The sequence below is a fragment of the Leucoraja erinacea genome, chromosome 14 (genome assembly GCF_028641065.1).
Source record: "Leucoraja erinacea ecotype New England chromosome 14, Leri_hhj_1, whole genome shotgun sequence".
Classification (NCBI taxonomy): Eukaryota; Metazoa; Chordata; class Chondrichthyes; order Rajiformes; family Rajidae; genus Leucoraja; species Leucoraja erinaceus.
The window spans coordinates 25814712-25840375 of NC_073390.1; the positions used below are offsets into that span (position 1 = coordinate 25814712).

General features: G+C 46.8%; 1 long non-coding RNA gene across 1 annotated transcript in view; it reads right to left on the reverse strand.

The window, feature by feature from the left end:
• LOC129703446 (uncharacterized) overlaps positions 1-25664 on the reverse strand; it is a 43375-nt gene that overhangs the window by 13421 nt on the left and 4290 nt on the right. The window contains exon 2 of the long non-coding RNA XR_008724559.1: positions 21845-21988. This is a non-coding gene — a long non-coding RNA (uncharacterized LOC129703446). The remainder of the gene's footprint in view (positions 1-21844; positions 21989-25664) is intronic.

Here is a 25664-nt window from a genome sequence, read left to right on the forward strand (position 1 = left end):
GAGATGATCCAGCACCATCAGATCAGGAAGTGAAAGAGATCAAAGTGAATTTAACAACCGTAGAATATTGGTGGAGAGACTGTGTGTGAATTCCACAGGAATGGTTCAAATACGACATCAAAAGATTCCAAAGGCCAGGGCCATATAACAATCTGGAAACATTGGACCCTTTAATGTGACATGTGATTAATGACACAATCTGGATAGAGCCAGGCCCTCCAGGCTGGAGGTTACATGGGGTCTTTTTAAGGCAGGAATGCAGTCTCTGACTGCCTGCACTTTGGGGTGGCTGTGGAGGGTGGGAATAGGTAGCCTGTGACATAGGAAATGTCTGTGTCCACTCTTCCTGCTTCTGTGGGCTGAAAAATCAGCGATGAGTCTTCCACCTTTGAGTATGGAGGTTGGGGGACCTTCTTAATGCAACAGTGAACAGCAGGCTGTGAGATGCAGCAGAGATCAGCAGCAGCCGGAATGGCCCCGAGGTCAGGGAGCAGAGAATGACCCTGACCTTTATGTACGTGTGAGGTTATGTAAAGTTACGTTTAAGAGAGTACTGCAGATGCTGGAAAAATCGAAGGTAGACAAAAATGCTGGAGAAAATCAGTGGGTGAGGCAGCATCTATGGAGCGAAGGAATATGTGACGTTTCGGGTGGAGACCCTTCTTCAGACTGATGTGGGGGTGGTTGGGGGGGGGGGCAGGGGGAAGAAAGGAAGAGGCAGAGACAGTGGGCTGTGGGAAAGCTGGGAAGGGGAAGGGAAGGAGGGAGAAAGCAGGGACTACCTGAAATTGGAGAAGTCAATGTTCATACCGCTGGGGTGTAAACTTCCCAAGCGAAATATGAGGTACTGCTCCTCCAATTTGCGGCAGGACTCACTCTGGCCATGGAGGAGGCCCAGGATAGAAAGGTCGGAAACGGAATGGGAGGGGGAGTTGAAGTGTTGAGCTACTGGGAGATCAGCTTGGTTAATGCAAACTGTGCGGAGGTGTTGGGTGAAGCGATCGCCAAGCCTGCGCTTGGTCTCACCGATGTAGAGCAGTTGACACCTAGAGCAGCGAATGCAATAAATGAGGTTGGAGGAGGTGCAGGTGAACCTCTGCCTCACCTCGAAAGACTGCTTGGGTCCTTGGATGGAGTCGAGGGGGAAGGTAAAGCGACAAGTGTAACATTTCCTGCGGTTGCAAGGGAAAGTACCAGGGGAGGGGGTGGTTTGGGTGGGAAGGGACAAATTGACCAGGGAGTTATGGAGGGAGCGGTCTCTGCGGAAAACCGAAAGGGGAGGAGATGGGAAGATGTGGCCAGTGGTGGGATCCCATTGGACATGGCAAAATTGTTGGAGGATTATCTGTTGTATGTGACGGCTGGTAGGGTGCAAGGTGGGGACAAGGGGGACTCTGTCCTTGTTACGAGTGGGGGGGAAGGGGAGTGAGAGCGGAGCTACAGGATACAGAAGAGATCCTGGTGAAAGCCTCATCTATAGTCGAAGAGGGGAATCCCCGTTCCCTAAAGAATGAGGACATCTCCGATGCCCTGGTTTGGAACACCTCACCCTGGGTGCAGATGCGGCGTAGACGGAGGAATTGGGAGTAGGGGATAGAGTCCTTACAGGAAACCGGATGGGAAGAAGTGTAGTCCAGAGAGCCATGGGAGTCAGTGGGTTTGTAGTAGATGTCGGTCAATAGTCTGTTACCTGCGATGGAGATAGTGAGGTCAAGAAACAGTAGGGAAATATCGGCAATGGTCCAGGTGAATTTGAGTGCCGGATGGAAGTTAGTGGTGAAATGGATGAAGTCAGTGAGTTGTGCATGGGTGCAGGAGGTGGCACCAATGCTGTCGTCAATGTATCGGAGGTAGAGTTCTGGTATAGGGCCTCGAACAAGGATTGTTTGACGTACCATACAAAGAGGCAGGCATAGCTGGGCCCATGCGCGTGCCCATAGCTATGCCTTGGATTTGGAGGAAATGGGTCAAAGGAAAAGTTGTTGAGGGTAAGGACCAGCTCCGCTAGGCGGAGGAGAGTATTGGTAGACGGGGATTGGTTGGGTCTGCGGTCGAGGAAGAAACTGAGGGCTTTAAGACCCTCCTGGTGGGGGATGGAGGTGTAGAGTGACTGGACATCCATGGTGAAGATGATGAAGATGAATTATGTAAAGTTACTGGAGCTTTCGAGTCCCAGTGAGGATGATGTTTGAGTGCTGTTCCTTTAAGTATCGCGCCTGCAGTGGAGGTGGGATAGAGAAACCCTTTGTTGCGTGAGGAGGTAGGAACAGTCGTTTCTCCAATAGCGAGGTGAAGTTTCCTTGCGGCATGACTTCTCACCATCTGCACAAGTCTGACACCACAACAAAGCGTAGAAACAATGAACTGCAGCTGCTGATTTACAAAAAAAGACACAAAGTGCTGGAGTAACTCAGCAGGTCAGGCAGAAGCCTTGGGGAACAGGGATAGGTTCAGTTCGGGACCCTTCTTCGGATATGATTAGGCATGAGGAGTATTCTGCACTCTTTCCCGCATAATAACATCTTTCCTACAGCATGGTGACCAGAATAGAACACAATACTCCAAATATGGCCTCACCAACATCTTGCACAACTGTAACATAACATCCCAACTTCTAAGTATCGGAAGGAACTGCAGATGTTGGTTTAAACTGAAGATACACACAAAAATCTGGAGTAATTCAGCGGGTCAGACAACATCTCTGGAGAAAAGGAATAGGTGATGTTTCGGGTCAATATCCTTCTTCTGAAGAAGAGTCTCAACCCGAAACATCACATTCTTTTTCTCCAGAGATGCTGTCTGTCCCGCTGAATTACTCCAACGTTTTGTGCCTATCCCAGCATCTATACCAAATACCCTGCCTAATAAATGCCAATGTATTGAAAGCATTCCTGACCACCCTATCTGCATGTGATGCCACTTTCAAGGATCTATGTGCCTGCACTCCTAGATCCCTCTGCTCTTCAACGTCCCCCAGGTCGCTGTGAAGGTCATGCCCTGGTTTAACTTTTGAAAATGCAGCATCTTGCACTTATCTGCATTAAACTACATTAACCATTCCACAGGCCACTTGTCCAACTGATGAAGATCCTGCTGCGATTTTTGATATCCATCTTCACTATATATGATACAACCCACTTAAGTGTCAAATTTATTATGCATCTAAAATCTCCCTGGCATGTTGCTTTTATAGGGATCGCCAATGTGGCCTGCCCAACCAGGGACAAGAAGAGAGATTTTCAAACGCCAACTGAGAGAGGAAATCCAAGGTCTTGTGCAATCAGAATTCCAGTCATTCTGCCTTCCTAGCTCCTGGATTCTTCAGGGCAGTGATGGCTATTTGCTTCCTTTCCCCTGAGAGCCAGTGTATTGGGAAAAACTCCATCTTCTTGTCTTTGGGCATTCACCCTGAAAATGTGATGCTGGAAGCATTGGGATGAGAAGTGGCACTCAGGTTGCCCAGGGTCTCTATATGAACCTTTGTCCCTGCAGGAATCACAGGAGATTTTAATCCTAGCACTTCCTCTGTGACCAAGGAATGAAGGTGCCCAATGGCCAATTTGCAATGAGCTCACATGACTCCTTCACCCTGAGTCAGCCCACAGTGCCTGTCAAATTTCTGCCCTGCCTCAGCTAGAATCTCTTCTCCGAGGGTGTACGCCAACGTCTCAAAGCGTCATAGAGTCTCACTTGCTTCCTTCCCACCCACCCACTCTGTTTTGTATTGGGCTGCAGTTGAAGTTAGGAACAGGGCAAGATTTTCTTCCTCATCCTTTAGAACGTGAAGTTTCCTGTCACTGAACACTACCCCTACCCATCTGCAGATCCACTGCGGACAACAGAGTTTCACAACAACTTCCAGCACCAGTGAAGATTATGGGACAGCTTCTCTGTAAGTGTTGGGAACCCTGACGCAAGTTTGTATCGATCACTTTATCAGGAATCTGTTATTCGTGAGGGAACACGCACTTCTTGTGTAGTAATGGAAGTAAAAAAACACCATGCTTTAAACACACATGTCTTTTGAGCAAGGAGCTGGAGGGAAATTCTCTCTCTTAACGGAATGAAGATAAACATGAACTGGACCCAGTATCATGAGCTACTCTGCAGAATTATTGTGAAGCCGGTGACCTGTGCCGACTAAACTATAGAATGATGGACATCAGAGGGACTGGCCTCCACCCAGGGGGACAAACATTTAAATGTGTCTGCGCAGCAGTTTCAAGTCAATTACAGAACTGCAGGAGAGAGGGGTGCACAAAAGATTCACGAGGATTTTGCCACGACCAGATTGAGTTTACAAACAAGCAATTGTCCAGTTAATTAGTTAAATTTCTCTAAAATCAAGAAAAAATACTGGGGGACCTCTGAAGATGCGGTGTTCTACAGTGAACACACCCATAGCAGTACGCTTGCTCAGCAGCAGAGACTGCGGCATCACTCAGTCTCAAGGTGATTTAATGTCCAGTAGTCCTTTACAATAGAAGTCCTTCTGAATGATACTCCGGCTACAAGATGGGACTACTATCGAGTGGCACATCCAAAAAAGGAGCCCAAATCAAACATCAATAAAACTCCTCCATTTGAATTTATTCTTCCATCTTGCGAATAGCCAGTGTGGCCTTGACCACATCCTCCACCAATGTGGCATCGCGGAATGACACCGGGTACGGCAGTGTTAACATCGACACTTGCAATACGGTGAACTCACACAATTTATTCTATTTACAGTTGTAAGAAAGTCCAGGACTGCATGGGGGGAGCTGTCCCTCGCCATCAGAGCGTATGTGCGATAATGCTGGCGATCTGGGACTTCTCCCAGCAGCTTAGACCTGGTCTTCAAAGGTGGAGGCGTGGTGATCTCAGGCTTCTTTCTGCAGTTCATCCTTACCTCGAGAGGAGGTAAGTAGTAAGTAAGTTTTATTTATATAGCATGTTTAAATCAACTCGCGTTGAAACCAAAGTGCTTTACGTAAAATAAATAATTAAGTTTCGGTACATCCATAGAAAACTTAAAAAAAGAAAAAAAGACACAACACATTATAGAATTCAACACAAACGTCCTCCCCACAACAGAATCAAAATGTTCCACTGTGGGGAAAGGCACCAGAAAGTTTAGTCCTCTTCCTCTGTGATCACCCGAGGTCGGGGCCTATTTGTGGCCTCCGCAGCCAGTCCGATGTTACAGGCCCTCTTGCCGGGAAGCTGGAACTCCGGCATTGGGTGAACACTCCTCAGCGGCTTGGAATGTCTGGAGTGGCTGCTTCCTCCCCGGAGACCACACACCCGTAGTCCTCAGGCCGCGCTGGTCGGAGTTCCGACTCTGGCGATCTCGGATCCCGGGCTCCGCGGCGTTCTAAATCCAGCGGCGCTCTCGGCTGGACGCCCGCAGCCACATAAAAATAATAAAAGGTGAAAGGATGGACTGCAGGCATGTCCGTCTGAGGTGCTGATGGTACAGGTTTCTTCCTGGCTGCTCAGCTTTGATTTTGAAGAGAAGACACTGGTGGTCTCCGGATTATCCTTACGGCCATTCTTTTGCCTGCATGTGTAGGCGAAGTCCCTCATCATCCGTGGGCAGGAAGAAGTTCTTGTCCCAGCCATTCAATCTTAGCCTCAGGTAGAGGCGCTGCCTGTCTAGGGCTTCGTTCCCGGCAGTCCAGTTTGGACAATACAGTAGTGCTGCTGGTCTTGTGTTTGTCCCAATGGTTTAGTCTCCCTGAAACCTTCAAGAAGGGAACTCAGCAAATCTCTCTCAATCTCTCTCATAGGTTGACAAGCTTCAAGTGGCCAACCAATATCAGCTAATTGAACCCAGCTGTTACCAATAACGCTGGGAATTGCCCTCTCCTGGCATGTCAGCCAGTTAACAACATCAGAGCGACATCCAAGGTAGAGGGTGCTGTCACAAGAGATATACATCACAGGCAGGCAGACGTGATTAATTTAACTTGGCATCATGTTCAGCATGGACATTGTGGGTCCAAGGCCTGTCCTTGTACTGTGGTGTTCTATGTTTTATGTACAAGGAGAGACTGGTTAGATTAGGATTGTTTTCCCTAGCGGGAAGGAGGCTGAGGGGTGAGCCTTGAGAGGTTTATGAGATCATGTGGATCGTAGATAAGGTATATGGTCACAGTAGTTTGCCGAGAGGAGTTTAAAATTAGTGGGCATTGGTTTAAGGTGATAGAGGAAAGATCTAAAAGGGATCTGAGGAATAAATATTTTGCACAGAGGTGAGGGATGCATGGAATGATTTGCTAGAGGAAGTGGAAAAGAGGAGCACAATTACAAGGTTTAAAAGACATGCGGACAGGAACAGAGATTGGAAAGTTTGATCAAAATGCAGGCAAATAGCTTAGGTCAACATAGACAAGTTGGGCCAAAGGGCCTGAATCCATTTTGTATAACTCTATGACTGTGTATTAACTTAAAATGGCTGTCTTTGAGCATGAGGTGCTGGTAGTGATGTGAGTGGGTAGCCTGCCACACAGCTGCCAGGATATATCCACAAAATGTATAATATTTTAAACACTGTTATGATTAACATTGTGACATTCTTTCCATTTCTTCACGGGGGAATTCCAGATGAACCACTGCACAGAGCCCAGACTTTGGGCCTCTGCCAGCTTCATCAATCAGCTCCCTTCAGGCAGCAGAACATCTTGCGCAAGCACGGCTTGAACATCAGTTACCAAAAGTCATTTCTTCAAGAGGCATTTTTAAAAGAAAACACCAGCAGATCAGAACTATTTCACAATGTTTACACTCTCAACAGAGCTAGAGGTGAGTGAACTTGAAGTTCTGAACGTATCCAAAGAATTCTGTGGAAAATATATAAAACTCCAACAAACTATGACATGTGCTCCTTATACATCCGTATACACAGAGGCTTTACATCAAGTCCATCAGATGCATGAGGTGACTTCTACCCAAAACCTAATATGATCCTGGCACCCCATAATTTCTCACCAAAAGGCTGAAATGTTATCTCTGATTCCCTCTGCCTAGTTGATACCTGACCTGCTGAACATTCCCTGCTTTCATTTCAGGAAATAGGTGTGTAAGAAGGAACTGCAGATGCTGGTTTAAACCGAAGATAGACACAAAAAGCTGGAGTAACTCAGCAGGACAGGCAGCATCTCTGGAGAGAAGGAACGGGTGAAGAAGGACTTGACCCAAAACGTCACCCATTCCTTCTCTCCGGAAATGCTGCCTGTCCTGCTGAGTTACTCCAGCTATTTGTGCCTATTTTCTGGAAGTAGAGGTGTTGATGAGTTTTCTTTATGATTGCATCAATGTGCTGGGTCCAGGACAGATCTTCAGAGATATGCACACCCAGTTTGCCTACCGCCACACCAGGTCCCTGGCCCTACACTTATCCCTGGAACACATGGATAAGAAGGATAGTCTTTTCTTTGCCTGGATAGCATGCAACAAAAGTCTTTCACTGTACCTTGGTACATGTACCATGAATAAATTAAACTAAACTATTAAAAGGATCTACACTGACTCAAGAAGGGATCCACACTGCCCTGGTCACGCTCTTGTTTCACCACTGCCATCGGGAAGAATGCATTGGAGCTTGAAAACTAACATTCCAGTTGAGGAGCAGTTTCTTCCCATTAACCATCAGGCTATTAAACACTACAACCTCCAACCATGCTCTGAACCGCATAGACTTGGGGGACATTGTTTTTGTCCTTGCACTGTTATTGTTTTTTTAAATATGCTGAACATTTTGTTGTTTATTATGGTGTGTACAGACTGCAATGTTTCCAGCATCTGCAGTTCCAACATCTGCAGTTCCTTCTTGAAATACCAGCATCTGCAGTTCCTTCTTGAACCATAGATGCTGCTGCACCCGCTGAGTTTCTCCAGCAATTTTGTGTACCTTCGATCTTCCAGCATCTGCAGTTCCTTCTTGAACACTTTGTCTACTCCACTGCGATATCTCCTCAAGGTATGCCTACTTTGAAGACGTTCTCCTCCTCTCTCCGGAGACAGTTCCACAACCTCCTCTCTAACTGCACACCCTCTGTGATTCCCCCCTGCCCTCCAACTGTACGCCCAATTTTGCTAGCCCTTGCTGTCTCCTCCCCTTCCTTAACCCTCTAGCTGTCTCCTCCCACCCTCCCATCCACCCGCCCTCGGGCTCCTCCTCCTCCCCTTTTCCTTCCTTCTCCCCCCCCCCACCTCCCATCAGTCTGAAGATGTGCTTCGGCCCGAAACGTCGCCTATTTCCTTCGCTCCATATATGCTGCTGCACCCGCTGAGTTTCTCCAGCAATTTTGTGACCTGCAATGTTTACATATCTGTTGTGCTGCTGCAAGCAAGGATTTCATTGTTCCATTCAGGACATATGAGTAATAAACTCTCTTGACTCTTGAGAAGTAATGCTGAAGAGGCAAAAGCAAAATGCATGCTTGGATATTGACCAGATGCAGGCAAATGGCCAAACCTAGCTCGGGTAGATAACTTGGTGGACAGAGGAGAGTTGGATGGAAGGGCATATGCTGGTGTTGTAGAATCTAGGCCTCCGTGACTCTTGTTATGAGGAGAGACGGGATGGGCTGGATTTGTTTTCCTTGAGGTGGAGGTAGCTGAGCGGAGAACTTGAAGGAGCTTTACACAATTATGAGTGACATAGTTTACAACTAGAGAACAAAGATTTATCTAAGGGGTAAGATGTTTCAGAAAAATCCAAGAAATAACATGTTCATCTAGTGAGTGGTGGGAATCTGGAATGCACTGCCTGAGAACTGGGTGAAGGCATGTACTCTCACAACTTTTAAATTGTATATACTTCAATCGGCAAGGCATAGTTGACTACAGCCAAAGTGCTGGCAAATGGGATCAGTATAGATGGGTGATTAGTATGAACACGGTAGACTGAAGGGCTTGGGCCTGTTACTCCAAGACTCATTGGAAATGTAACCAAATGACATGTGAAAGATTTCACGATATGCAATCCCCCACCCAATTCTTTTCTGAATAGTGTTATCTCCGAATTTGGGAGCGTACCTTGACCTATCCAAGCTAATGCTATAATATCTGGAAACTGGATCCTGAAAACTGGAGCTGGAGTCATTTATTTATTTTATTGTTCAACTAGACTAAGTGGAACCCATTGGGTCCCTGTCACACAGGAGGCTTGGTCCCCCAACGCAACCTGTTCCCCCAACGCAATATTCCACCACTCACCCATAGCCCCCAGCTGCACAGGCGCGGTTCATTTCCCCTCATCCCCAGCACTCCCTCCCCCTCCCCGACATCCTCCCTCTTCTTTCCCCTCTACTCCTCCCCTAATCCCTCCCTCACCTCTCACTCTCTCTCCTTTCCCCTACCCTCAGCCACGCCCTCCCTCCCTCCCTCCCTCCATAACTCCTCTTCCCTCCCTGGGGGGGGGGGGTGAAGAGGTGGGGGGGGGAAGAAAGAGGGGGGGGAGAGAAGAGGGGGGGGATAGGGGGGGGGGGGGAGAGGGGGGGGGGGGGGGAAGGGGGGGGGGGGGGGGGGGGGGGGGGGGGGTTGAGGGGGGGGGGGAAGATGGGGGGGAGGAAAGAGGGCGGAAGAGAGGGGGGGAAGAGGAGGGGATAGGGGGAAGGGGGGGAAGGGGGGGGAGAGGAGGGGGTAGGAGGGAAGGGGGGGAAGAGGGGGGGGAAGAAGCGGGAAGGAGGGGGAGAGTGGTTGGGGATGACGTCACTAACAGCGCGTGGAACATAGCGCAGCAGGCCGCGCGGAGCTGAGCCATTGTGACGTCACAGGCGAGAACATCTCAGTTATTTTCAAAGTTATTTGAGATTTGTGAACATTTTCATAAATAACTCAAGAAATAATGCATGAAATTTTCAGATGGCGATTTTTGACTTCACGGCATAAATCTCTAACGGAATATGTAAAAATGCCACCATTAGTGCGTCGTTTTTTCGAGATGTGAATAACACACAAATAAATACACATCCAAGATCAGAGTTTGATAGTTATAAGGATATGTGATATATATATAGAGAGAGAGACTTAAATATAGATATAGTTATTTAGATATAGATATAATATAGACAGAGAGAGATAGATAGATAGGTAGATAGGTAGATAGATAGATAGATAGATAGATAGATAGGTACAAGATTAAGCAACGTATTTACTAACCAAACAGGTGAGCAGCCTTCTGAAAAGAAGTTGATGAGGTAAACTTGTATCTTTCTTGTTTTATTTTGGGTGAATTTATTAGGTCAATAAAGATGCCATTCAAATCAAGTCTATTTCCCCCTCTCTGTAAGGTAATATCTCTTTGAGCCAGGAAATCATATTTTTATTTGAAGTGAAAAGTTTAGCAGAGATCTGCCCAGTGTGGGAAGGGAGCAGAGTTATTTTGATTGAAATTCAATGGATCTTTTGATCCAAAGTTTTTACTCAGGCTCCAAAAATGTGCCCGATCATGACATCTATGGGAAAGGATTTGGAACTCGACAATCAACATTTTTTCGGATTGAATCAATCCGAAGACGAGACAGAACTGCTCAACATTGCAGAGTCCAAATGATGAAATCCTCCATCTGTGTGCCCTGATTGTTTGCTTGAGATTTTTGTTACACGTTACACTGGGCAATCTGCATAAACTATTTTTGGCAAGTCCCAGTGTGGTAAGGATTTTATCACGTTTGCAGCCTTGATGAATCAGACCTGCTCTCTACTTGGTTAAAAATTCATTGTACACTGACCAGGCTGAAGGTGATTTTATTGTTTATTGTTTTGTACAATATGTGAGTAGTTCATCCCAAGGAAGGGAATATACTGGACCTCGTGCTGGGAAATGAGCCTGGCCAGATGACCCGTGTTTCAGTGGAAGAGAATTTTGGGGATAGTAATCACAACTCTATAGTATGGCAAAATAAGGCAATCTTGGATGACCAAAGAGATTGTAAATTTAGTCAAAAATAAAACAGAAGCGGTTGGAATAAAAGAGATTGGAATCAGACAGGCCTTTTGAAGAATACAAAGAAAGGAGGAAATAACTCAAGTAGGCAAAAGGGACCATGAAATGGCTTTGACAAGTCAGATTAAAGAAGATCCCAATGCTTTTTATACCTATATTTGAAAACCAGAGGATAACCAGAGAGAAGGAAGGACCGCCCCAGGACAAAGGAGGGAATCTGGGGATATAGGCGATATACTAAATTAGTATTTTACATCTGTTTTCACCAAGGTGATTAACATAGAGGACAGTAACAATGTGGAAAGTACTAATAACATGGCCGTCCGAAGGGGGGGGGGTGCGTTGGGTGCGACCGCACCCCCCTTTCCCCCCCCCAGAGTAAGAAAAAATCGGGGGGAAAAAATCAGCGTTTCCACTTTCGAAACGGCCAGTTCTCCGTTCTCCCGTCGCTCGGCGGGAGTGGCTGAATCTGAACCCAGCGGCTGCAACCCCAATGCCAGACACTGCTGCGGCGGGGCCCGCTCCCCTCGCCGCTGATCCCAAGCCATCTCCCGCCCACACGACCCCCGCTGACCTCCACTGGGCCCATGCCACTCCCGCTGGGCCCACGCCACCCCCGCTGGGCCCACGACACCACCGCTGGGCCCACACCACCACTGCTGGGCCCACGCCAACCCCGCTGGGCCCACGCCAACCCAATGACCCCCGCTGGGCCCACGCCACCCCCGCTGGGCCCACACCACCCCCGCTGCGCCCACACCACCCCCCCGCTGCGCCGCCACCCCCCGCTGCGCCCACGCCACCCCCCCGCTGGGCCCACGCCACCCCCGCTGGGCCCACGCCACCCCCGCTGGGCCCACGCCACCCCCGCTGGGCCCACGCCACCCCCGCTGGGCCCACCCCCCCCGCTGCGCCCACGCCACCCCCGCTGGGCCCACGCCACCCCCGCTGGGCCCACGCCACCCCCGCTGGGCCCACGCCACCCCCGCTGGGCCCACGCCACCCCCGCTGGGTCCACGCCACCCCCCGCTGGGGCCCACGCCACCCCCGCTGCTGCCCCACGCCACCCCCCCTCTGCGCCCACTGCCACCCCCTCCCACCCCCACTGGGCCCACGCCACCCCCCACTGGGCCCACGCCACCCCCGCTGGGCCCACGCCACCCCCGCTGGGCCCACGCCACCCCGCTGCGCCCACACCACCCCCTCTGACCCCCACTGGGCCTACGCCACCCCCGCTGGGCCCACGCCACCCCCGCTGGGCCCAAGCCACCCCCACTGGGCCCACGCCGCCCCGCCACCCCCACTGGGAGGAGATTGATGGATTCTTGATTGATACAGGTGTTGGAGGTAATGGGGAGAAGGCAGGCGAATGGGTTTGAGAGGGAAAGACCTCCCAACTTCTATGCTCAATACTCTGACTGATGAAGGCCAAAGTGCCAAAATACTTTTTGACCACCTGATATACCTGCGACACGACCTTCAAGGAACCATGCAACCATCAACCATTCCTCTGCCCACCTGGCTAATTGATCCAGATCCTGCTGCAATCCACTCACAACCATCTTCACTATTTGCAAAACCACTCACTTCTGTATCATCAGCAAACTTGCTAATCTTGCCCTGTTCTATGACGAGTGCTGGAGCAACTCAGCGGGTCAGGCTGAGTATAGAAGTTGGGAGGTCATATTGCAGTTGCATAAGAAGTTGGTGAGGCCGCATTCAGAGTATTGTATTCAGTTCTGGGCACCATGTTATAGGAAATATGTCATCAAACAGGAAAGGGTACAGTGAAGATTTACGAGGATGTTGCCAGGACTAGAGCTATAGGGAGAGGTTGAGTAGGCTGGGACTCTATTTCATGGAGCACAGGAGGATGAGGGATGATCTAATAGAGGTGTATAAAATCATGATTTGGATAGATATGGTTGAATCTTTTGTCCAGGGTAAGTGAATCGAGGAGCAGAGGACATAAGTTTAAGGTGAAGGGCAAAAGATTTAATAGGAATCTGAGGGGTATGTTTTTCACACAAAGGGTGGTAGATGTATGGAACAAGCTGCCAGATGAGATAGTTGAGGCAGGGACTATTACAACATTTAAGAAAAGGTTAGACAGGTACATGGATAGGACAGATTCGGAGGGATATGGATCAAGCAGGTGGGTCTAGTGCAGATGAGACATGCTGGGCCGAAGGGCCTGTTTCTACACTGTATCACTCTATGACTCTATCCTTTCCTCTCAAACCCATCCTCCTGCCTTCTCCCCATTACCTCTGACCCCCGTATCAATCAAGAATCTATCAATCTCCTCCTGAAAAATGTCCATTGACTTGACCTCCACAGCTGTCTGTGGCAATGAATTCCACAGTTCACCACCCTCTGACTTAAGAAATTCCTGCTCATCTCCTTCCTAAAGGAATGTCTTTTAATTCTGAGGCTGTGGCCACTGGTCCTAGACTCTCCCATTAGTGGAAACATCCTCTCCAAATCCACTCCATCCAGGTTTTTACCAGGCTGGGACAGACGGCAACAGCTTCACACCGTGTCCCAAAGCTCGTGTCCTGTCCTGCATCACCCAAGGCAGCAGAGACGTTATAGGAGAGGGCAAGCACCATAACAAAGTAGCTCACGATGGTTTGGGTAAACATTCAGGAATGTCTATGCATGTCACATCATGAATATTACTGAATGGTCTTGACCCAAAATATAATCTATACCTTTTCTCCAGAGATGCTGCCTGACCCACTGAGTTTCTCCAGCACTCTGTGACATGTCACCTATCCATGTTCTCCACAGATGCTGCCTGACCCGCAGATTTACTCCAGCACTCTGATGCTGCAGATACTGCCTGACCCACTGACTTACTCCAGCACTTTGTGACTATTTTCTCTTCACCCACCTGCCCAAGCCCACTCTCCCCCCTCCTTTCCTATGTTCCTTTCCACCCATAAACCTCTTTCTGCCTTCACTCCTCTTTGAAATCTGCTCTACTTATCTACATGTATTTTTCTTCTTCACGTTTTAGTCATAGAATGATGCAGTGTGGATACAGGCCCTTCAGCCCAACTTGCACACACCGACCAACATGTTCCATCTAAACTAGTCCCACTCACACGCGTTTGGCCCATATCCATCTAAATCTGTCCTATCCATATACGTGTCCAAATGTCTCTTAAACATTAGGATAGTCCCAACCTTAACTACCTCTGTTAGCTCGTTCCATACACCCAGCACCCTTTGTGTGAAAAAGCTACCTCTCAGATTCCTGTTAATTTCTGAAATGATGGTCATAAATTTGGTGCAAAAATGCTCCAAAATAAGGTTCAGAATGCATCAGAGAGCATCTAAAACCCCAGAGCTTCCAGAGCCCTTAAGCGGGCCTTGGACGCTGGCATCGATGGACTTCACGCTTCACGCTCGTGATGTGAATCGACATTATTTCACATTAAGTTTTTTGTAATCCTGTCATGCCACCCCCTTTTTGAAAAGCTTTATACGGGCACTTTGGGAGGTTGAATGTAAAGGGGGACTATACAGTTTGTGGCAAGACCCTTAACAAGTTTGAAACAATTTGAAACAAGTTTATTCATGGATAACCCCTTGAGATGGACAGTCATCTCGTTTTCGAGGGGGTCCAACATAGAACATACAGCACAAGACATAACATACATAGAGGCTCTCATTGACCCACCTATCCACACACCAATCCCAAACCCCCTCCATCCCCACTTGTTATAGTTTATAACAATTGTTAATTGGCTTTACATATCCAATAATAACAATAGTTATGTGTTGTAGCATAATGTTAATGCATAATACAATATACCACCTATCATACATCGTACGTTAATACATACTATCAACATTATTACATGATATATTATTTCATGATATTGTGACATAATACAATATAAGACCTTGTTACACTATGCAATACAATAATACATAAGTGTAATGGCCATGCATATACAATAGTTATGCCAAATGATCACACACAGAGCAAGCTAGATAAAGGAGCTCTGATGTGCAGAGGGATCTTGGAGTCCAAATTCATAGCTCACTGAAGGTGGCAGAATGAGTAGTGGTAAAGAAGTTGCATTGTATGCTTGCCTTCATTGATGGAGCATTGAATTTAGAATGTCAGGATGTCATGATGCAGTTCTGACTTTGGTTCGGCTGCATTTGGAGTATTATGTGCAATTGTAGTCACCCCATTACAGGAAGGATGTGGAGACGTTGGAGAGGGTGCAGAGGAGGTTTACCAGAAAGCTGCCTGGATTAGAGTGTTTCAACTACAAGGAGAGGTTGAATAAACTTGGATTGAAATATGAGGTTCTGTTCCTCCAATTTGCGCTGGGCCTCACTCTGACAATGGAGGATGCCCAGGACAGAAAGGTCAGATTGGGAATGGGAGGGAGAGTTGAAGTGCTGAGCAACCGGGTGTTCAGGTTGGTTAAGACGGACTGAGCGGAGGTGTTCAGCGAAGCGATCGCCGAGCCTGCGCTTGGTCTCACCGATGTAGAGAAGTTGACAACTGGAACAACGCATGCAGTAGATGAGGTTGGAGGAGGTGCACATGAGCTTCTGTCTAACCTGGAACGACTGATTGGGTCCTTGGATGGAGTCGAGGGGGGAGGTAAAGGGACAAGTATTGCATTTCCTGCGGTTGCAAGGGAAAGTACCTGGGGAGGGGGTGATTTGGGTGGGAAGGGACGAATTGACCAGGGAGTTACAGAGGGAAAGGTCTCGGCGGAAAGCAGAAAGAGGTGGAGATGGGAAGATGTGGCCAGCAGCAGGATCCCCTTGGAGGTGGTGAAAATATCGGAGGATTATATGTTGTATGCGATGGCTGATGGGGTGGAAGGTGAGGACAAGGGGCAATGTGTCCTTGTTACGAATAGGGGGAGGGGGAGTAAGAGCGGAGCTGCGGGATATTGAGGAAACCCTGGTGAGAGCCTCATCTATAATGGAAGAGGGGAATCTCCATTCCCTAATGACATCTCCGATGCCCTAGTATGGAACAGCTGATACTGGTTAATACACAAAATGACACAAAATGCTGGAGTAACTCAGCAGATCAGGCAGCATCTCTGGTAAAAATGGATAGGTGACGTTTCAGATCAGGACCTTTCTTCAGACTCATTCTGTCTGCTGAGTTACTCCAGCATTTTGTGTCGTTTCATCTTAAAACTAAGAGCCCTTCTTCACCGGCTGTTGTTGTTGCAGCTCCCGTTGTATCCCCTGGCCATGGACAGGACCGTGGGGCTGCCCTCCCTCTCACTGTCTGCCTCTTCTTCCTGTTGGCTGTGGCTTTGTCCACTCCCCCGCCACCACTGCCTCTTTCTCCTTCTCCCCCAGAGTTACTGACATATTCCAAGGTGCACAAAGTGATGGCTGGTGAGAGGGGAGGTTGCCCCACGGTGACCAAACACGTCCTGTCGGTGGTGGTGTGCTGAAACGTTAATTAGAGGCTGGAACAGCTGGTGATGAAGGGCTTGCTGCTGCACCTTGTGGAAGGCTGGCGTGGAGAATGACTGCGACTCGGCTGGCAGCTGCTGTCGGCCGCCTCCCTGGTTCTTGCTTGCCTGCACTGTGAGAACAGTGAGCTAGGCAATGCTTTTATAGCTGTGAAGCGGACAGGAAGCTCTTGCTATCCTCTCATTGCAATAACACAGGTCATTCAGGAAACGGGACAATCTATTGTGAATTGTTTACATAAGTGCGGGTGTACGTAACGCGTCTATTACATAAATCAGGGAGTGCTTGTATAGATGGCAAAGAACACTAGGCCCAGCACCAGCCCCTGAACACACCGCTAGTCACAGGCATCTAGTCCAATAAACACCCTTCTATCATCACCTTCGGCTTCCTAGCATCAAGCCAATTTTGTATTCAATTGGCTAGCTCTTTCTGGATGCCATGCGATCTAACCTTCGAGAGCAGATTATCATGTGTCAGTTCAACACTCGGCTATCAGTGCATTCCTCAGAGAGTGTATTGTATTGATTATTATTGTCAGGTGCCATATGTACCAAGATACAGTAAAAAGCTTTGTTTGCATGCCATCCAGTCAAAATAAATCATATTATACAAACCTGCATGTCTTTGGAATGTGGGAGGAAACCGGAGCACCTGGAGAAAACCCACGCGGACACACGGCAAACTCTGTACAGTCTACACCCATAGTCAGGATCGAGCCTGGATCTCTGGCGCTGTAAGGCAGCAGCTTTATCGCTCCGTAGTCCCTTAGCCACCTTCCAAGATAAGCTTTGTGCAAGGCCTGAAGTCTCGATCATTAAACAATCTTTTCCTCAGACAACCAAAGATGGTCCTAGGTAATTCCATCATCCATGTCTGCCTTTACGGAGATGTGGAGTCAGGATGCTTTTGTGGATCTTTATTATTAGAGGGCAATCTGTGCAGCAAGGGAGAAGCTTTATATTGGGGATGTGGAACGTAAGTCTTATCCTTTAATATGCTTCAGGGATGAGCTGCTGATGATTTGGATTCTGATCCCACCATCTAATGTCTGCAAGCCAATGACTGAGGCTGTAGTCTGGTTAACAGAGGTTTAAGAGTTTCCTGTGAAAAAGACGAAGACTAATTGTGGTTCACCATGGATCTGCTGTACACGAGCTGCCTCAGTGAGACTCGGATCATTGCTCACTCATCATGATTATCAGGAAAGGAATTGAGACAATTTCCCTGCTCCAGCCACTTCTCAGCAAGTCATCAAACTATTTAGACCCTGGCCAATAGAACCGTGAACATGTAACAAGACAGCACCGGTTGATGAGCAAGTTGGTGGTATTACAGATAATGAAGATGGTTGTCTGAAATTGCAGCAAGATCTTGATCGGTTGGGCTGTGGAATGGTTAATAGAATTTAATCCAGAAAAATATGTTTTCCATTTTGGGAAGTCTAACATGGACAGGACCTGCACAGGGAATGGCATGGCTCTGCGGGGGTTTGTTGTGCAAAGGGATCTTGGAGAGCAGATACATAGTTTCTTGAAAGTATCATCACAGGATGATAGGGTGGTCATATTGGCCTTCCACAGACATAGCATTGAGTATAGAAGTTGGGAGGGCATGTTGCAGTTATATAAGATGGTGAGGCCATATTTAGTGTATTGTGTTTAGTTTTGGGCACCATTTTATGGGAAAGATGTCAAGCTGGAAAAGGTGCAGAGAGACGATTTATAAAGATGTTGCCAGAACTTGAGGGCTTGGACTCTGGACTCAGGCTAGGACTCTATTCTGTGGAGCACAAAATCAAGAGAGGAATCGATCAGTTTAACGCACAAGAGTAGGGAAATTGAGAACCAATAGGTTTAACGTGAGGTGGAAAACATTTAATAGGAAAGATGTTAAAATATTTTTACACAAAGGGTGGTGGGTGTATGGCACAAACTGCCCGAGGAGGTAGTTAAGGCAGAGACTATTGCAATATTTAAGAAACATTTAGTTAGGTACATGGATAGAATAAGTTTAGAGGGATACGGGCTAAATACAGGCAGGTGAGATTAGTGTGGATGAGACATGTTGGCTGGTATGGGCAACTTGGGCTGAAGAGCCAGTTTTTACGCTGTATGGCTCTATGACTAGATAACAGGTCCTACAGCCCACAGTGTCTGTGCCAAAATTGATGCAAGTTATACTAATTTTGTCTGTCCGCATGTGATCCATATCACTTCATTCCTTCCATACACATCTGTCAAAAGGACAAAATACATTTATTGTCACATTCACCAATTGGTGCAGTGAAATTTGAGTTGCCATGCAGCACACAAATAAGATAAACACAACACTTTAGAATTTAACATAAAACATTAATCAAACATCCCGCTACAGCGGAATCAACGTTTCCCTCTGTGAGGGAAGGCACCAAAGTTCAGTCCTCTTCCTCTGTTCACTCGTGGTCGGGGCCTATTGAGGCCACCGCAATCACCGCAACGGGGCCCCGATGTTTTAGGCCCTTGAACGGAAGAACACTCTCAGCGGCCCAGAGCCTCCGAATCGGCCGCTTCCTACCGGAGACCGCGGCTTCTGAAGTCCACAGGCTGAGCTGGGCGGAGATTCGGCGAGAGATCCCAGGCTCCGCAATGCCAAAATCAGCGCCGCCAGCGGCTGGAAGCTCCCACCGCCCGTGGCTGGGAAGTTCCGAACACCACAGCTCCACGATGTCAAAGTCGGCAGTCCCAGCACTCCGGAGCTCCATCACGGCGATTCCCGGTAAGGCATCGCTTGCTCTGTGATGAAATCCAATGCTGCGCTGCTGCTGTAGCTGAAGCTCTGGCCGATTGTAGGCCGCGAGGAGGGGGCGAAGATGCGGCTCGGAGAGTAGTCACATACTCGACCAGGAAGTAACCAAGAAAATAGTTTCCCCCTTTCCCCCGCTCTCCCCACATAAAAAAGACTAAAAGACCTCTAAAAACAAACTTTAAAACAGACTAAAAATAACAAAAAGAATGAAAGGACAGACAGCTGCAGGCGAGGCAGCCACACTCGATGGCACCACCACTCGGATAGGTGCCATCTATCTAAAAGCCACTTAAACTATCATTTCTGCTACCATCCTTGGCAGCCACTATGCTTGGCATAAAACAAAGACACCTCAATCTGTTCACATATTATTGGCTTTACTGCTCCTCAAATATTCCTGCTATCTGAGATGGAGCTGAACCTTAATATAAGGTTTCAGCCAACCAGTAGAGCCGCAACTTCACGGCTCCAATGACCCAAATTCAATCCTGACCTCCAGTGCTGGCTGCACGATGTCTGCATGTTCTCCTGGTAACCACGCGTGTTCCCTTCCGGTATTCTAGTTTCCTCCCACATCCCAACAACATGCTGGTTGATAGGTTAATAGGCTGCTGTAAATTGTTCCTGGTTTGCAGGTGAATGGTAAAATCTGACGTGCGTTGATGGGAATGTGGAGAGAATAAAATGAGTTGGTGTAGGATAAGTATAAGATAGACACTAAAAGCTGGACAGTGGGACAGGCAGCATCTCTGAAGAGAAGGAATGGGCGAGGTTTCGGGTCGAGACCCTTCTTCAGACTGATTAGTACAAATGGGTGGTTGAGGATTAGCATCACTGGGCTGAAGGGGCTGTGGTTGTGCTGTATGGCTTTCTGATTGTAAATAGTGCTTTTTGGCCATGTAACATTTTCTGCCTCCTGCATTAAAACATCAATCTGAGAGTGTGTTAGGTTCCCAGGAGTGGAACCTGAGCTCAGGGTCTTTAGACAAGAGGCTGGAGGCTTGGTGCCTGGTGACAGCTTGTCCTGCAAGAGCAGTATTTACCCATCACCCCATAGATTAATCCAGAATAACTTGGAGCTAATTAAATGTTATTGGACAGGAATGGGCCATTTGGCCCAACCCATCCCTGCAAGTGCTCAGTCTCAACACAAGCTGTGTTCTCATTCATGAATCTTTGTCTTTATTTCCTGTTGAAAAATGTTGACAGGAGACACAAGGGGTTCTGAGTGTCCGTGGGCGGGAGAAATGGGCAGAAAGGGCAGGGGATGCAAGGTAGATAGGATAAAGGGTGAGAGGGAAATCGGGAGAGAGTAGGGTATGTGGCAAAGGGTTAAAGAAGAAGGGAAAGATGGGGAGAGGGCTGAGTGTAGGAGAGGTCATATTGGTGAAGAGGGATAGAAAGGAAAGTGGGCAGGGAGAGAGGGGGAGACAAGTGTGAGGCGAGGGGAGAAGATGGGAGCAATCACCGTGTTGCTAGAAACTCACAGTTGCTGTTCTGGTTAATAACGCCAGTCTGGCATTCACAGAGTTTGAGTCAAGCTGAAGTTTAAACACAAAGAAGGAAGTGGACTTTATCCTGACTGTTTGAGATATTATGCAAACAGCAGAAAAATGACAAGCATTTTGATATGGTATTGATATATTTGTTTTGGCAACATTTTGATATTATTCCACGAACTGGATTCATACTATCAAGTTTTGGCCAAAACACATGACTTAGTTTCTTCCTGTCCTCCCACCTCCTTGGATAGATGTGTTATGCTTAATGATTTACTCTTCATTTATCTCGCATCCCGTATCTCCGACACCTCCATAACCCAGCAGAAAGTGATTCATAAGTTTTCCTAGCCGATGGATCGCCGTTGTCTCCATTTCTCCCAACTTTGACCTGTTGTTGATTCACATTTATTCCGCAATCAGAAAATAACTGCTGACCTTTAAAAGAGCCGTGGTTGTTTGTTCATTTGTACAACTATCTGTGGAATGTTCAGCTCATTAATGTTGCTGGTGAAATAACTGAAACCCAATCTGCTTTTCATAGATGGTGAAGCGAGTCAGAGAATCTGCAGCAAATTCCATAGTAGTGAGTTCCATTTCAGAGCAGTGTTAACCCCTTCAGGGACAAATAGGCCGTAGAGTCATGGAGTGATACAGTGTGGAAACAGGCCCTTCGGCCCAACGTGCTCACACCGCCCATATGTCCCAAGGTCAAATAACATTACTTTTATCTGGGCAATGCAGATGCACAGGAATGGAGAACATGTGACATGAGCAGTAGATAGACAGGGTCTGCAAGAGGCTAAGAAGGGTTAATGTTTGAGATCCAATTCCATTTAACAATATGTACAGTTAATTGTTTCGGGCAGGGGGAAGAAAAACAAGAGATAGTCGGCCTAGTACAGAAGTGACATTAGTGAATTTAAGCAACAAACTAATTACTGAAAACTGATGAATTCCCAGAGAAGCTGACAGTCCTAAAAACTGTGACAATATAAGACACTATAATAAAAATGAAGTTAGCCATGTATTGAGAACTTTACCATTTCAAAAGATCAAATTCCAAATACAATGATGACAAACATTCCTTCTCTTATGGCATTCCTTCTCTTCTACCCTGTTCAATCTCCACACAAGCTTTAATTACCTCTCATTACATTCGCACCCAGATTCCACGATTGCCGTCTGCTTCACATAGGCCACGTTGTCCCTTCAGTTTGCTGGTGCTATCCTCTTCTTTCCCTTCCAACTTTCACATTCTCACCACTCAGTGTAAATATATTTTATGAACCTACAAGTGATACAGGAAAAGAAAAAAGAAAACTCAAAATCACAAACTGTAAAATAAAACAAAATACATTTTGTCTGAACATTCCAATGCCAAGGAGTGATGAAGAGGGCCTGCCAAGGATCAGCCTTCCTGAAGAACCAGTCAACGGGGAATCATTTGATGCACCCATTCTATCCACAATAATACCTTGGAGAAGGATGATAATCTAGACTGATCTTGCCTAGATGAATTAATGCTGATCGGCATTCCAGAACTATTTAAGAAATGACAATTAAGATATATTCTGGACTTTCTCAACTAGATGCTTTGATGTTGGAGTCTACATATTTGACAGGGCAGGCACCCACTTGATATTTGGTGGCCTGTTATTACTGATGTAGTTTTGTTTTAATTGCACAACTCGTTTTATGTGGGAATAATTCACTGACATGGGACCACAAATAGTCTGTCCTGGTGCTGTAATGTTCTATGTTCACACCATTTTCCAATAAGTGGCTGTCTAGCACTGACTGCAATGTTTGTCCAGTAGCTTCTTAGGTTGAGCCTGCTTGCTGTCTCAGGAAAACACTCCTGCATTAATCTGCTCAGGCACCTTGATGAAGAGGCTTTACAGATAAATATGCAATCAAGAGTTGCTGTGAGACATTTTGCCATTAGGTTAATTGGCAGCCATTCAAGATGACAACTGCAGTCAGACATTGTGGGCAAGCTGTAACCTGGATAGGGATTACTCTTCCTGACCTAAGGCAGCGTTAATCTGGAACCAAAAGAAAACTACAGATGCTAGGAATCTGAAATAAAAGCAGAAACTGCTGGAAAGTCTCAGCAGGATAGGCAGTTTCCGTGGAAATAAAAACAAAATCAACGCTTCTGATCAGAGACCCTTTGTCAGCAGTTCATATCACCATGCTATTTATTGCTCACCCTTTGAATCACTGACAGACAGCTCCCACGCTAAACCACGTTCAAATTTAAATTTTGCCCTTGTGGTTTGAATGCATCCATAGGATTCTTTCCCTATTGCTCTAGAGCAGTGGTTCCCAACGTGGGGCGTACGCCCCACAGGGGGGCAATTTGATTTTTAAGGGGGGCAATTGAGCGCGGCTGAGGAGGTCTGGGTCCAAATTTTCGATTTTTATTTTTTTGGATTTTCCATCAGGTAAACATATGTAGTTTATGTTTCAGATGTTATTTTGACTTTTTAAATGATAAGAATTATATATCACCACATGGGGGGGGGGGGGGCATCAGGATTTTAGAGGTGATTAGGTGGGGCATGGCCAAAAAAAGGTTGGGAACCACTGCTCTAGAGTGAAAGACACAAATAAATCCGCAGTCTTCCAACTCTGGCTTACTGCACATCTCAGTTTATTTTCCCCATACCACTGACTGGCTGGAAAGGCCCTTGGCTCCGTAATTTCATCCCCACACCTCTTCCCTTCCTGTCCTCCTTACAGTTGCATCTGAAAATGTATCTTTTGATTCAGTTTTAACTACCTCTATGACTTCCGTGCAGATTATACCAATGTACCCACCTACCCTCTGCGTGAAATGTTGCTCCGCAGATACGCTTTAAATCATTCCCTTCTTGCCTAAACCGGTATCTTTAGTTTCAGACTCTCCTACGTCCCACTTGAATTTAAGTTGGAAACACAACAACAAGAAGAATATAATGAAACTCGAAAGTAGGCATTAAATTATTTCTGCACAATGACCTATGAACTCTCACTCTGTGACTGTCCTTCACTGCAGGTCCAAATTTAGGCTTAAATCCACCTAATCAAGGGCATGGACCTAATATAAAGAGTGACTTCATAAAGGGGGTAAGAAAAGGTGCCAAACTAAAGTAATGTTGCATTAGGCGGGACAGTGGCAAAGTGGTATAGTTGCTGGAGTGCCAGAGTCCCATGTTTGATCTTGACCTTGGCCGCTGTCTGTACCGAGTTTGCATGTTCTCCCTATTTTCTCCGGGTGCACTGGTTTCCTCGTACCTCCCAAAGACATGTGGATTTCAAAACAAAAGAGCTCATCATGGACTTCAGGAAGAAGCAGGGTGACCATCCCCCACTGCACATAAACAGAGAAAGTGTGGACAGAGTCTCCAGTTTCTGGTTCCTGGACACCCAGATCTCAGCAGATCTCAGGTGGTCAACTAACACAAACTCCCTGATGAAGAAGGCACAACAATGACTTTACTTCCTAAGATAACTCAGGAAAGTCAACTTGCTACAACAGCTGCAAATGTCATTCTACCATTGCTCCATAGAGTGTCCTGACACATGGCATCCTGGTGTGGTGTGGTAACAATTCTGCGGCTGATAAGAAGGCTCTGCAGAGAGTCATCAATACAGCCCAGAAGATCACCAACGCACATCCGCCTGCCCTGGAAAAGATCTATAGCTCTCGTTGCCTGCGGAAGGCATAATGCATGCTAAAGGACTCATCTCATCCCACACATCACTTGTTTGCCCTTTTGCCATCCAGGAAAGCATTACAGTTCCATCAAATCACACACCACAAGATTAATGAACAGTTTCTACCCCAAGGCTATCACGACTCTGAACTTTGCACAGAACACACACCCCCCATAGCCAATATTTTGCACTGCCACAACACTATACTGTGAAAACTCTTTATAACACCATACTGTAAAATATTCCACATTCTGACTTGACGTTTTTCTTGCCATTTTTGTCGTTTCCATTGTCGTTATTATTTATCTGATACGTTGGAGCTCCGCTCGGGCAGTGCGCCTGAAATTTCGTTGTATGTATTTACAATGACAATAAAGTGTATTATTATTATTATTTGTAGGATAATTGGCCCCTGTAAATTGCTCCTTGTGTAGGAAGTGGTGCAAAACTGTGAGAACATCTAAACAGTTCTATTAGAGAACACAGAAGTAGTGTAAACATGGGCTGAAGGGTCTGTTTCTACGCTATATCTCTAAACTAAACTAAACTAAAGGTTAGGCAGCACATGAAGGACAAAGTAAGATTAATGGGTGAGATGAAGTCCATGCATGTCTTTCTTCTTGTTTGCAGCTGTACCTCTGTACGTCAATGCTATTAAGGGTCCTGCAATTAATCAAATATTCCCCCCTTTACATTTGACCTCCCAAAGTGCAACACCTCACACTTGCTTGGATTAAAACGTATCTGTAATTTCTCCGCCCATTTCTGTAGCTGATCTATATCTCACTGTAAACTTTGACAGCCTTCCACATAGTTCGCAACCCCAGCAATCTTGGTGTCATCTGCAAGTTCTAACCAACCCATCTATATTTATGTCCAAGTCATTTATATAAATCACAAGCAGCAGTGGTGGCATCCCTGCAGAACTCCGCTAGTCACAGACCTCCAGCCTGAATACTGTCCTTCCACCCCAACCCTCTGTCTATCTCTGAATCCATACGGCCAAATGACTGTTAATCCCATGTCAAATTAGTCCCAAATTAATTGTGTACATCATAATCTTATGGATCAGCCTACTATGGGGGACTTTATCAAATGTCTTTCTAACATCCATGCAGATAACATCCACTACTCATCGATCATGTTCAGCACTTCCTTAGAAAACGTGATCAAATCAGTAAGACACAACATGACATGTTGACTATCCCTAATTAACCCATTCTCTTCCAAATGGGAGTAAATCCTATCCCAAAAAATTATCT